At 40.8% G+C, this 12576-nt stretch overlaps 1 long non-coding RNA gene across 1 annotated transcript; it reads right to left on the bottom strand.

Moving 5' to 3' along the window:
• Positions 1 to 2684: 2684 nt before the first annotated feature.
• LOC116371450 (uncharacterized) lies at positions 2685 to 8082 on the bottom strand. The gene is made up of 3 exons (XR_004208943.1): positions 7933 to 8082; positions 5667 to 6006; positions 2685 to 3409 (listed from the first exon to the last, which is right to left on the bottom strand). It is a non-coding gene; the product is annotated as an uncharacterized LOC116371450 (long non-coding RNA).
• Between the last annotated feature and the right edge of the window lie 4494 nt (positions 8083 to 12576).

The raw sequence follows: 12576 nt of genomic DNA, 5'->3' as shown, positions 1-12576 counted from the left end.
GATATACTAACAGAGTTGACTCAACTAGGACAGATATACTAACAGAGTTGACTCAACTAGGACAGATGTACTAAACATCACTAACAGAGTTGACTCAACTAGGACAGATATACTAACAGAGTTGACTCAACTAGGACAGATATACTAACAGGAGTGACTGGTAGTCATGACCAACATCACTAACAGAGTTGACTCAACTAGGACAGATATACTAACAGAGTTGACTCAACTAGGACAGATATACTAACAGGAGTGACTGGTAGTCATGACCAACATCACTAACAGAGTTGACTCAACTAGGACAGATATACTAACAGAGTTGACTCAACTAGGACAGATATACTAACAGAGTAGACTCAACTAGGACAGATGTACTAACAGAGTTGACTCAACTAGGACAGATGTACTAAACATCACTAACAGAGTTGACTCAACTAGGACAGATATACTAACAGAGTAGACTCAACTAGGACAGATATACTAACAGAGTTGACTCAACTAGGACATATGTACTAACATCACTAACAGAGTTGACTCAACTAGGACAGATATACTAACAGAGTTGACTCAACTAGGACAGATGTACTAAACATCACTAACAGAGTTGACTCAACTAGGACAGATATACTAACAGAGTTGACTCAACTAGGACAGATGTACTAAACATCACTAACAGAGTTGACTCAACTAGGACAGATATACTAACAGAGTTGACTCAACTAGGACAGATGTACTAAACATCACTAACAGAGTTGACTCAACTAGGACAGATATACTAACAGAGTTGACTCAACTAGGACAGATATACTAACAGAGTTGACTCAACTAGGACAGATGTACTAAACATCACTAACAGAGTTGACTCAACTAGGACAGATATACTAAACATCACTAACAGAGTTGACTCAACTAGGACAGATATACTAACAGAGTTGACTCAACTAGGACAGATATACTAACAGAGTTGACTCAACTAGGACAGATATACTAACAGAGTTGACTCAACTAGGACAGATATACTAACAGAGTTGACTCAACTAGGACAGATATACTAACAGAGTTGACTCAACTAGGACAGGTATAATAACAGAGTTGACTCAACTAGGACAGATATACTAACAGAGTTGACTCAACTAGGACAGATATACTAACAGAGTTGACTCAATTAGGACAGATATACCAACATAGTTGACTCAACTAGGACAGACGTACTAAACATCACTAACAGAGTTGACTCAACTAGGACAGATATACTAACAGAGTTGACTCAACTAGGACAGATATACTAACAGAGTTGACTCAACTAGGACAGATATACTAACAGAGTTGACTCAACTAGGACAGATATACTAACAGAGTTGACTCAACTAGGACAGATATACTAACAGAGTTGACTCAACTAGGACAGATATACTAACAGAGTTGACTCAACTAGGACAGATATACTAACAGAGTTGACTCAACTAGGACAGATATACTAAACATCACTAACAGAGTTGACTCAACTAGGCCAGATATACTAACAGAGTTGACTCAACTAGGACAGGTATACTAACAGAGTTGACTCAACTAGGACAGATATACTAACAGAGTAGACTCAACTAGGACAGATATACTAACAGAGTTGACTCAACTAGGACAGATGTACTAACAGAGTTGACTCAACTAGGACAGATATACTAACAGAGTTGACTCAACTAGGCCAGATATACTAACAGAGTAGACTCAACTAGGACAGATATACTAACAGAGTAGACTCAACTAGGCCAGACGTACTAACAGAGTTGACTCAACTAGGCCAGATATACTAACAGAGTTGACTCAACTAGGACAGATATACTAACAGAGTTGACTCAACTAGGCCAGATATACTAACAGAGTTGACTCAACTAGGACAGATATACTAACAGAGTTGACTCAACTAGGACAGATATACTAACAGAGTTGACTCAACTAGGCCAGATATACTAACAGAGTTGACTCAACTAGGACAGATATACTAACAGAGTTGACTCAACTAGGACAGATATACTAACAGAGTTGACTCAACTAGGACAGATATACTAACAGAGTTGACTCAACTAGGCCAGATATACTAACAGAGTTGACTCAACTAGGACAGATATACTAACAGAGTTGACTCAACTAGGACATATATACTAACAGAGTTGACTCAACTAGGACAGATATACTAACAGAGTTGACTCAACTAGGACATATATACTAACAGAGTTGACTCAACTAGGACAGATATACTAACAGAGTTGACTCAACTAGGCCAGATATACTAACAGAGTTGACTCAACTAGGACATATATACTAACAGAGTTGACTCAACTAGGACAGATATACTAACAGAGTTGACTCAACTAGGACAGGTATAATAACAGAGTTGACTCAACTATGACAGATATACTAACAGAGTTGACTCAACTAGGACATATGTACTAACATCACTAACAGAGTTGACTCAACTAGGACAGATATACCAACATCACTAACAGAGTTGACTCAACTAGGCCAGATATACTAACAGAGTTGACTCAACTAGGCCAGATATACTAACAGAGTTGACTCAACTAGGACAGATATACTAACAGAGTTGACTCAACTAGGACATATATACTAACAGTTGACTCAACTAGGACAGATATACCAACATAGTTGACTCAACTAGGACAGACGTACTAAACATCACTAACAGAGTTGACTCAACTAGGACAGATATACTAACAGAGTAGACTCAACTAGGACAGATATACTAACAGAGTTGACTCAACTAGGCCAGACATACTAACAGAGTAGACTCAACTAGGCCAGATATACTAACAGAGTTGACTCAACTAGGACAGACATACTAACAGAGTAGACTCAACTAGGCCAGACGTTGGTTCCGGGTTTCAGAGATTAAAGACGAGTGATTAAACATGCGTAAAACGGACCGACACCGGGTTGGTTACCGCGGTGACGAAGGACGAATCACCACCCAGTCTACCTTTCCTGCCTGCTTTAACCCCGTCCTCGTCAGCCTAATATTTCAGGTTAGCTAGGTGAAGTCTCTATGTCGTTCACTAGGTCTACGTTCAGATTACTTCCTCACTAATTAGTGACCTTAAATTCATCAAATCAAGTACAAGGGTGGAGTAAACCCCCCCCACAGATGCTCAATGCCTTCAATCTAGACGACCAGAACTCCCCGCCATGTCTCTATGCCAGGAGGACAGTCTGTACGTCACTGTACGGTCCGTAACGACCATACCGGTCCTTGCCCACCACGATGACGTAGGTGGTACCCGATTGGTACTTGGTTACCGTGACAGCCATGGGCAGGGCCAGGGCCTTGACCACACCCACATTCCTCCAGGACGGGGAGACGCTGCTGCTATGACTCTCCTGAGCGATGTAGATACTGGAGGGAGGAGAGAGAGGGAGGGGAGAGAGAAGAGGGAGAGGGAAGGGAGAGAGAAGAGGGAGAGGAAGGGAGAGAGGGAGGGGTAGAGGGAGGGGAGAGAGGGAGGGGTAGAGGGAGGAGGGAGAGGGAGGAGGGAGAGGGAGGAGGGAAGAGAGAGAGGGAGGGGTAGAGGGAGGGGAGAGAGGGAGGGGAGAGAGAGGAGGGAGAGGGAAGAGAGAGAGGGAGGGGTAGAGGGAGGGGTAGAGGGAGGGGTAGAGGGAGGGGTAGAGAGAGGGGAGAGAGAGGGAGAGAGAGGGGAGAGAGAGGGGAGAGAGAGGGGAGAGAGAGGAGAGAGGGAGGAGGGATGGGAGAGAGGGAGGGAGAGAGGGAAGGGAGAGAGGGAAGGGAGAGAGGAGGGGAGAGGGAGGGTAGAGGGAGGGTAGAGGGAGGAGAGAGAGGGAGGGGAGAGAGAGGAGAGAGAGAGGAGAGAGGGAGGAGGGATGGGAGAGAGAGGAGAGAGGGAGGAGGATGGGAGAGAGGGAGGGGAGAGAGGGAAGGGAGAGAGGGAAGGGAGAGAGGGAGGGAGAGAGGGAGGGGAGAGAGGGAGGGGAGAGAGGGAGGGAGAGAGAGGGAGGAGAGAGAGGGAGGAGAGAGAGGGAGGGGTAGAGTGAGGAGAGCGGGAGGAGGGATGGGAGAGAGGGAAGGGAGAGAGGGAAGGGAGAGAGGGAGGGGAGAGAGGGAGGGGAGAGAGGAGGAGAGAGAGGGAGGGGAGAGGGAAGAGAGAGAGAGGGAGGGGTAGAGGGAGGAGAGAGAGAGGGAGGGGTAGAGGGAGGAGAGAGAGGGAGGGGTAGAGGGAAGAAGGGAGGGGTAGAGGGAAGGGGAGGAAGGAGAGAGAGGGAGGGAAGAGAGGGAGGAGAGAGGGAGGGGTAGAGGGAGGGGTAGAGAGAGGGGGTAGAGAGAGGGGTAGAGAGAGGGGTAGAGAGAGGGGTAGAGAGAGGGGTAGAGAGAGGGGGATTTGATCAGTTGATTTGAAAGTTTGACAAATTGCACACATCCCATTAACTTTCATTGACGGCTAGAGCCGGGTCTCTCCGTGTGTCTGTAACTATAGCCGGGTCGCTCCGTGTGTCTGTACCTGTAACTAGAGCCGGGTCTCTCCGTGTGTCTGTACCTGTAACTAGAGCCGGGTCTCTCCGTGTGTCTGTACCTGTAACTAGAGCCGGGTCTCTCCGTGTGTCTGTACCTGTAACTAGAGCCGGGTCTCTCCGTGTGTCTGTACCTGTAACTAGAGCCGGGTCGCTCCGTGTGTCTGTACCTGTAACTAGAGCCTGGTCGCTCCGTGTGTCTGTAACTAGAGCCGGGTCGCTCCGTGTGTCTGTAACTAGAGCCGGGTCGCTCCGTGTGTCTGTACCTGTAACTAGAGCCGGGTCGCTCCGTAACTAGAGCCGGGACGCTCCGTGTGTCTGTAACTAGAGCCGGGTCGCTCTGTGTCTGTAACTAGAGCCGGGTCGCTCCGTGTGTCTGTACCTGTAACTAGAGCCGGGTCTCTCCGTGTGTCTGTACCTGTAACTAGAGCCGGGTCTCTCCGTGTGTCTGTACCTGTAACTAGAGCCGGGTCGCTCCGTGTGTCTGTACCTGTAACTAGAGCCGGGTCGCTCCGTGTGTCTGTACCTGTAACTAGAGCCTGGTCGCTCCGTGTGTCTGTAACTAGAGCCGGGTCGCTCCGTGTGTCTGTAACTAGAGCCGGGTCGCTCCGTGTGTCTGTACCTGTAACTAGAGCCGGGTCGCTCCGTAACTAGAGCCGGGACGCTCCGTGTGTCTGTAACTAGAGCCGGGTCGCTCTGTGTCTGTAACTAGAGCCGGGTCGCTCCGTGTGTCTGTACCTGTAACTAGAGCCGGGTCGCTCCGTGTGTCTATAACTAGAGCCGGGTCTCTCCGTGTGTCTGTACCTGTAACTAGAGCCGGGTCGCTCCGTGTGTCTGTACCTGTAACTAGAGCCGGGTCGCTCCGTAACTAGAGCCGGGACGCTCCGTGTGTCTGTACCTGTAACTAGAGCCGGGTCGCTCCGTGTGTCTGTACCTGTAACTAGAGCCGGGTCGCTCCGTGTGTCTGTACCTGTAACTAGAGCCGGGTCGCTCCGTGTGTCTGTAACTAGAGCCGGGTCTCTCCGTGTGTCTGTACCTGTAACTAGAGCCGGGTCGCTCCGTGTGTCTAACTAGAGCCGGGTCGATCCGTGTGTCTGTAACTAGAGCCGGGTCGCTCCGTGTGTCTGTACCTGTAACTGTCCATGTCGGGCGCCGCGGCGTCTTCCTCAGTGACCCTCCAGTGGATGACCAGACACGGGGCAGGGTTTCGGATACGGGCCAGGTGTACAAGGGGCTTCTGGGGGATGGAGTAGGAGGCCGCCTCGAGGGGAGGGAGGAAGGGAAAGGGGTCGGGGGGAGAGGAGGGAGATGGGACAGCAGCTCACTCTGAGACGGAGGAACACGAAGAGCGGCTAGAGGACACGGGGACTCCTCGGTCTTAACGGTGTTTTCCATCTTCACCGTGCCCTCCATTTTAACTGGCGATGTGGCTGGCGGTCTGGTCACCGGGACGACAGACGCCTCAACCTTCTACACACACAAGGGAAGGGAGAGGTTACAAGGCTTGATACTGAGAGGAAGACAAGAAAATAACTCCTTTCAGAAGAATTATTATTATAATGTTGCTGGATAATAACTACAAACTACTAATAACTACAAACTACTAACTACTAACAACTAATAGCTACTAATAACTACAAACTACTAACTACTAACAACTACAAACTACTAACTACTAACAACTACAAACTACTAACTACTAATAACTACAAACTACTAATAGCTACTAATAACTACAAACTACTAATAACTACAAACTACTAATAACTACTAATAACTACAAACTACTAATAACTACTACTAATAACTACAAACTACTAATAACTACTAGCTACTAATAACCACTACTAACTACTAATAACTACAAACTACTAATAACTACAAACTACAAACTACTAATAACTACTAATAACTACAAACTACTAATAACTACTACTGATAACTACAAACTACTAATAACTACTAGCTACTAATAACCACAAACTACTAATAACTACAAACTACAAACTACTAATAACTACAAACTACTAATAACTACTAATAACTACAAACTACTAATAACTACTACTGATAACTACAAACTACTAATAACTACTAGCTACTAATAACCACTACTAACTACTACAAACTACTAATAACTACAAACTACTAATAACTACTAATAACTACAAACTACTAATAACTACTAGCTACTAATAACCACTAATAACTACTAACTACTAATAACTACAAACTACTAACAACTACAAACTACTAATAACTACTAATAACCACTAATAACTACAAACTACTAACTACTAATAACTACAAACTACTAATACCTACAAACTATTAACAACCACAAACTACTAATAACTACTAATAACTACAAACTACTAATAACTACTAATAACTACTAACAACTACTAACAACTAATAGCTACTAATAACTACAAACTACTAATAACTACTAATAACTAACTACTAATAACTACTAGCTACTAATAACCACTAATAACTAATAACCACTAATAACTACAAACCACTAATAACTACAAACTACTAATAACTACTAACAACTACTAACTACTAATAACCACTACAAACTACTAATAACTACAAACTACTAACAACTACTAACTACTAATAACCACTAATAACTACAAACTACTAATAACTACAAACTACTAACTACTAATAACCACTAACAACCACTAATAACTACAAACAACCACTAATAACTACAAACTACTAACAACCACTAATAACTACAAACTACTAACAACCACTAATAACTACTAACAACCACTAATAACTACTAATAACTACAAACTACTAATAACCACAAATAACTACAAACTACTAATAACCACAAACAACTACCAATAACTACTAATAACTACTAATAACCACTAATAACTACCAATAACTACTAATAACCACGAACAACTACAAACTACTAATAACCACTAATGACCACTAATAACTACCAATAGCTACTAATAACTACGAATAACCATTAATAACTACTAATAACTACTAATGACTAGTAATAACCACTAATGACTACTAATAACCATTAATACCTACTAATAACCACTAATACCTACTAATAACTCCTTTATAATGCAGTGGTCAGAGTGTAGTAGGAACCTACCGGTACTTGAGGAGAGAGAACAGGAGAACGAGGAGGAGTGGTCGGAGGAAGAGGAGGAGTGGTAGGAGGAAGACGAGGGGAGGTAGGAGGAAGAGGTCAGAGTGTAGCAGAAACCTACCAGTACTTGAGGAGAGAGGAAGAGGAGAACGAGATGGAGGAGGAGAGGTAGGAGGAAGAGGAGAACGGGGGGAAGAGGAGGAAAGGTAGGAGGAAGACGAGGGGAGGTAGGAGGAAGAGGTCAGAGTGTAGCAGAAACCTACCAGTACTTGAGGAGAGAGAACAGGAGAACGAGGAGGAGTGGTCGGAGGAAGAGGAGGAGTGGTAGGAGGAAGAGGGATGTTGTGTTTCTTTCCATTCCTCTCTTTTTCTCTCTTCCTGTCTGGGGCTTTTTATTGGACATCTAGAGAGACAAACAACCAATCAGAGACAAGCTGTTAGTATCAGAACCTATCAGAGTCTCAGAAGTATCAGAATCAGTAGCGGTGTATGAGATGGGGTGTGTGTGTGTAGGTGTGTGTGTCTAGGTGTGTAGGTGTGTGTGTGAGTGAGTGTGTGTAGGTGAGTGTGTGTAGGTGAGTGTGTGTAGGTGAGTGTGTGTGTGTGTGTAGGTGAGTGTGTGTGTGTATAGGTGTGTGTGTGTGTGTAGGTGTGTGTGTGTGTATGTAGGTGTGTGTGTGTGTAGGTGTGTAGGTGTGTGTGTGTGTAGGTGTGTGTGTCTAGGTGTGTAGGTGTGTGTGTGAGTGAGTGTGTGTAGGTGAGTGTGTGTAGGTGAGTGTGTGTAGGTGAGTGTGTGTGTGTGTGTAGGTGAGTGTGTGTGTGTATAGGTGTGTGTGTGTGTGTGTAGGTGTGTGTGTGTGTGTGTAGGTGTGTGTGTGTGTGTGTAGGTGTGTGTGTAGTGTGTGTAGGGGTGTGTGTGTGTGTGTGTGTAGGTGAGTGTGTGTAGGTGTTATAGGTGTGTGTGTGTGTGTGTAGGTGTGTGTGTGTGTAGGTGTGTGTGTGTGTAGGTGTGTGTGTGTGTAGGTGAGTGTGTGTAGGTGAGTGTGTGTAGGAGAGTGTGTGTAGGTGTTATAGGTGTGTGTGTGTGTAGGTGTGTGTAGGTGTGTGTGTGTAGGTGTGTGTAGGTGTGTGTAGGTGTGTGTGTGTGTAGGTGTGTGTGTAGGTGTGTGTGTGTGTAGGTGTAGTGTGTGTAGTGTGTGTGGGTTGTGTACGTTACCCATTTTCTGCCAGAAACCATCGACAACCTTCCTCTTCCTCTGCTTCTCAGCCGAGTCGTCCTCATCAGAATCTGACCTGAACATGGATTATAGATATAGATAGATATAGATAGATATAGATATAGATAGATATAGATAGATATAGATAGATATAGATATAGAGATAGATATAGATATAGATATAGATAGATATAGATAGATATAGAATAGATATAGATAGATATAGATAGATATAGATAGATATAGATAGATAGGATATAGATAGATATAGATAGATATAGATAGATATAGATAGATATAGATAGATATAGATAGATATAGATAGATAGATAGATATAGATAGATATAGATAGATATAGATAGATATAGATAGATAGAGATAGATATAGATATAGATAATAGATATAGATAGATATAGATAGATATAGATATATAGATAGATATAGATAGATATAGATAGAATAGATAGATATAGATAATTAGATAGATAGATAGATATAGATAGATATAGATAAGATAGATATAGATAGATATAGATATAGAAGATAGATATAGATAGATATAGATAGATATAGATAGATATAGATAGATATAGATAGATATATAGATAGATATAGATTAGATAAGATAGATATAGATAGATATAGATAGATATAGATAGATATAGATAGATAGATTAATAGATAGATATAGATAGATATAGATAGATATAGATAGATATAGATAGATATAGATAGATATAGATAGATATAGATAGATATAGATATAGATAGATATATGATAGATATTATAAACACTGAACAAAAACATTAAAAAAACACAACATGTAAAGTGCTGTTCCCATGTTTCATGGACGCACAAACAAATTCTCCCCCCAAACATCTTTGGAGGCGGCTTATGGTAGAGTTATATTGAATGTACCCACGACCCTTTATATCTTAACGCAATAACATGACTAAAATGGTGGATTATCATCGACGGCTCTAACAAGATGGCCGCCGCAGTAAATACTGACTGGCTCCCGAACTTATAGACCCTTATTATACTACAAACACATACTGTATGTCCTGATTATAGTATGTATATATATATATATATATACTATAAATACACACTGTATGTCCTGATATATACTATATATACTATAATACACACTGTATGTCCTGATATACTATAAATACACACTGTATGTCCTGATATATATATATATACTATAAATACACACTGTATGTCCTGATATATACTATAAATACACACTGTATGTCCTGATATATACTATAAATACACACTGTATGTCCTGATATATACTATTAAATACACCACTGTATGTCCTGATATATACTATAAATACACACTGTATGTCCTGATATATATATATATACTATAAATACACACTGTATGTCCTGAATAATACTATAAATACACACTGTATGTCCTGATATATACTATAAATACACACTGTATGTCCTGATATATACTATAAATACCACCACTGTATGTCCGATATATACTATAAATACACACTGTATGTCCTGATATATATATACTATAAATACACACTGTATGTACTGATATATACTATAAATACACACTGTATGTCCTGATATATACTATAAATACACACTGTATGTCCTGATATATACTATAAATACACACTGTATGTCCTGATATATATATATATACTATAAATACACACTGTATGTCCTGATATATACTAATAAATACACACTGTATGTCCTGATATATACTATAAATACACACTGTATGTCCTGATATATACTATAAATACACACTGTATGTCCTGATATATACTATAAATACACACTGTATGTCCTGATATATACTATAAATACACACTGTATGTCCTGATATATATATATACTATAAATACACACTGTATGTACTGATATATACTATAAATACACACTGTATGTCCTGATATATACTATAATACACACTGTATGTCCTGATATATACTATAAATACACACTGTATGTCCTGATATATATATATATACTATAAATACACACTGTATGTCCTGATATATACTATAAATACCACACTGTATGTCCTGATATATACTATAATACACACTGTATGTCCTGATAATATATATATACTATAAATACACACTGTATGTCCTGATATATACTATAAATACCACACTGTATGTCCTGATATATACTTATAAATACACACTGTATGTCCTGATATATACTATAAATACACACTGTATTGTCCTGATATATATATATATACTATAAATACACACTGTATGTCCTGATATATACTAAAATACACACTGTATGTCCTGATATATACTATAAATAACACTGTATGTCCAGTGGGGGGGGGGTGATAATATACTATAAATACACACTGTATTCCTGATATATACTATAAATACACACTGTATGTCCTGATATATCTATAAATACACACTGTATGTCCTGATATATACTGATAAATACACACTGTATGTCCTGATATATACTATAAATACACACTGTATGTCCTGATATATACTATAAATACACACTGTATGTCCTGATATATACTATAAATACACACTGTATGTCCTGATATATACTATAAATACACACTGTATGTCCTGATATATATATATACTATAAATACACACTGTATGTACTGATATATACTATAAATACACACTGTATGTACTGATATATACTATAAATACACACTGTATGTCCTGATATATACTATAAATACACACTGTATGTCCTGATATATATATATATACTATAAATACACACTGTATGTCCTGATATATACTATAAATACACACTGTATGTCCTGATATATACTATAAATACACACTGTATGTCCTGATATATATATATATACTATAAATACACACTGTATGTCCTGATATATACTATAAATACACACTGTATGTCCTGATATACTATAAATACACACTGTATGTCCTGATATATACTATAAATACACACTGTATGTCCTGATATATACTATAAATACACACTGTATGTCCTGATATATACTATAAATACACACTGTAGTCCTGATATATACTATAAATACACACTGTATGTCCTGATATATACTATAAATACACACTGTATGTCCTGATATACATATTGAATATATGTAGATTCAAAGATGGGAAACACCACTTCCTGTCAGAGCCAGGGGTGAAAAGGAAATGTAATTTCTTAGTGGTACAGGGCCTACTGGGTGTGCTGTGGAGTGTGTGTGTGAGACGTGTGTGTGTGTGTGTGTGAGAGACGTGTGTGTGTGTGTGTGAGACGTGTGTGTGTGTGTGTCTACCTGCTGATGTCCACAGTGCTCAGTCCTCTCTCAGTCCTCAGTCTCAGTCAGGTCCACAAGACCAGAACCCAGCCTCCTCTGGAGAAACACACTTCATTATCTTTCACAGAGATGCATTACCACCATGGAACGTATAAACAACGGTGTGTGACCACGACCGCGTGTCTCTACAGTGTTGTCAGAGAGAGGAGAGAGAGGGAGGACAGAGAGAGAGAGACAGAGAGAGAGACAGAGAGACAGAGAGAGAGAGATAGGACAGAGAGAGAGAGGACAGAGAGACAGAGAGAGAGAGATAGGACAGAGAGAGAGAGGACAGAGAGACAGAGAGAGAGAGGACAGAGAGGACAGAGAGAGAGAGGACAGAGAGAGAGAGGACAG

This window comes from Oncorhynchus kisutch, unplaced genomic scaffold (assembly GCF_002021735.2).
Source record: "Oncorhynchus kisutch isolate 150728-3 unplaced genomic scaffold, Okis_V2 scaffold3238, whole genome shotgun sequence".
NCBI classification, from domain to species: domain Eukaryota; kingdom Metazoa; phylum Chordata; class Actinopteri; order Salmoniformes; family Salmonidae; genus Oncorhynchus; species Oncorhynchus kisutch.
The sequence above is the reverse complement of the archived record's forward strand: the minus strand, read 5'-3'. Positions and strand labels throughout refer to the sequence as shown.